At 50.5% G+C, this 2,654-nt stretch overlaps 1 protein-coding gene across 1 annotated transcript in view; it reads right to left on the bottom strand.

The window, feature by feature from the left end:
• The window catches only part of CARS2 (cysteinyl-tRNA synthetase 2, mitochondrial), a 37,236-nt gene extending 34,594 nt beyond the window's left edge, over window positions 1–2,642 (bottom strand). Inside the window, exons 1-2 of the mRNA XM_007455323.1 lie at window positions 2,506–2,642; window positions 2,116–2,166 (exon numbers count right to left, since the gene is read on the bottom strand). The gene's annotated coding sequence lies outside the window, so the exon portion shown is untranslated. The remainder of the gene's footprint in view (window positions 1–2,115; window positions 2,167–2,505) is intronic.
• Between the last annotated feature and the right edge of the window lie 12 nt (window positions 2,643–2,654).

Genomic DNA, 2,654 nt, shown 5'->3' with positions numbered 1-2,654 from the left:
TGCGGTACGCGGGCCTCTCACTGTCGTGGCCTCTCCCGTTGCGGAGCACAGGCTCCGGACGCGCAGGCTCAGCGGCCACGGCTCACGGGCCCCGGCCGCTCTGCAGCACGTGGGATCTTCCCGGACCGGGGCGCGAACCCGCGTCCCCCGCATCGGCCGGCGGACTCTCAACCACCGCGCCACCAGGGGAGCCCAAGTGTCTGTCTCTTTAACACAGAGGCTGGCGGGGCGAGCCGGGAGGAGCGTGTAGAGACAGGAACCTGGAGAGTGAGTAGGGACAGGCCCGCGGACGGACACGGTCCTGGGCTTTGGGATTTTAAACGTTACTTAAGAGCAGCGGACCGTGCCTGACCATCCCTGCCCCCAAGATTACAACCTCTTCAGAAATCTTGTAGCACTTAGGGTTCTACCTTGCAGGGACACCCCAAATTGAGGACTCTCCCTGATGACGCGCCGCTGAGATGCCCAGAATGGTATCCTCAAGGGGGCGGCCTGGGCAAGGGAGTCGGATAGGAGGCTTCTGGGATGTTGATGACGTTCTGTTTCTCAATCTAAGAGCCACGAACATTGTCTTGGCCAAACACTGGAGATCTGTACTCTTTTCCGTATTTGTAAGGACAGATACAAATTCCAACGGAAAGGCCTGATTCTGCTAGTTGGAAATAAGGGAGATGCTCTGCCCTACTCCCCCCTTTCTTTCAGGATTTCTTCCTCAGCCCCTTTAAAATGTACCTAAGTGCTTCTAATGGCTAAACAAGCCTCTGTCAGTCTCATAACTCAGGAAAGTTTCAAGGACCTGGGAGCCTTCACTTTGAAATGAAGTTAGCAAGAATGTTCACCACCCAATGGGAGGGGCCTAACCTGTGCCCGAATCCACACTACAGACCTGCCTGAACCAGAGAGCTGGGCCCACTCAGCTCACACAAGACTGCAAGTCCCTTCTGTCTCTGCAATCCTTTCAGCGAGCTGCCTGTGCGTCCCATTCTGGTTTAATTCTTATTCGATAGTAAAATTGTTTTCTTTCTCTTTTGCCTTTGTGGAGAGGTTTTCCAGGGTGGGAGATACAATAACCTCTACTGTTTTCAATACTTCCCCCAACATATTTAATATTTCAATAAAGAGATCAAAATATGCTTTTTATAATTAACAGTTAAGTTAGCCCAAAGTGAAGGAAAAAATGACTCCTAGACTATTTACTTTGTTATAACGTTAACACACAAAATGTTCAGATCTTGCTGGGTGATATACAAAGTTTTGAAAAATGTACTGAATCAACGTGACTTTTAATCTAGAGCTGAACAAGTTCAAAAGATGCACAAGAGAAAATATTAGGAAAAGCAGCAATTTCAACAAACGTAGAAGGCAGCACATTACCAGGTGGAGACAAGGGGCACATGGAGGTCTGAGGCCCAGGGTCCACCCCCGCTCTCACACTTCCTAACGTGTGATCTCCCTCAAGAACTAACGTGTTACCTATCCTCAAGAACTGGGGAGCCTTCACCACACTTTCCACCTCAGGGACTGGGGTAAGCAGCACTTTATGGGCGTTATTTCATAAAATTGTGAAGATTCAGAAAGATGGATATTATTATCCCCACCTCAAAGATGAAGAAACCAGGACTCAGAGTAATAAAGTGGGGGACTTCCCTGGTGGTCCAGTGGGTAAGACTCCACACTCCCAATGCAGGGGGCCCGGCTTCGATCCCTAGTCCGGGAACTAGATCCCACATGCATGCATTTAAAAAATAAAGATTTTTTAAAAAACAAAGTAATGAAGTGGCCTGTCCAAAGCTGGGAAGTAAATAAGCGATGGGGGCCAGAAATAACTCCTGACCAGCTGATTCAAGGGCCCTTGCAAAGGCTTCATCTCACTCTACCCAACAAGAGGCACCTGATTCCTTCTTCACTGCTCCTCACTGCCTCCCTGACCTTCCTCACCTGTGAAATGGGACCAAGCGAGACTGTGACATGTATGCTTCCCACGATGCCTGCAATACAGTAATTATTCAGCATTCTCAAGTTGCCACTTGAGGGATGGCAAAAACATGCAAAGGCTTTTTCTTTCCAAAATAAATGGTCCCTTAAAGTGTGAAAATTCAACCTCAAGACACTCACCAAGCATGACCCAGGTGTGCATGATCGTAGACAGTTGGTCCACAGCTATACCTAGGAACAGAGTCAAAATCCACCATGTGAAACATATTTGCAAGAAACGGCACCCCACTCTCAGTTATGATCATCATATAATCATGCCTTTTTTGAAAAGTAACCACTTTGGGGGAATGCATAGCCGGGGCTGTATTACACTTGAATCGCTAAATGCACAGCCGAACCTGTGAATCACTATGACTTTAAACATGCTTTTATCACTTATTAAATGCTTCCACCTGAGAACCCAATCCCGCTTTCCATGCAGAGGCCCCGCCTCCGAATACGCTGGGTCCACAGCCCTTCCCGCCCTACCTCCTGCAGCACCCCACCGCACCCCCAATCCCCGGGGGCTACCAGGAGGCGGTGTCCGCGCCGCTCACGATCAAGGGGTCTTTCCTCCCGGTGAGGCTGTTGTACACCTTGACGCCCGTGTCGTAGCCCGCAGGCTGCAGCCAGCCCTGCCCGCGCGCCCCCGACGCTGCCCGCCCCGGCCGCGGCCGCGG

This window comes from Lipotes vexillifer, unplaced genomic scaffold (assembly GCF_000442215.2).
Source record: "Lipotes vexillifer unplaced genomic scaffold, Lipotes_vexillifer_v1.1 scaffold132, whole genome shotgun sequence".
NCBI lineage: Eukaryota > Metazoa > Chordata > Mammalia > Artiodactyla > Lipotidae > Lipotes > Lipotes vexillifer.
This window is presented reverse-complemented; position numbering and strand designations above follow the sequence as displayed.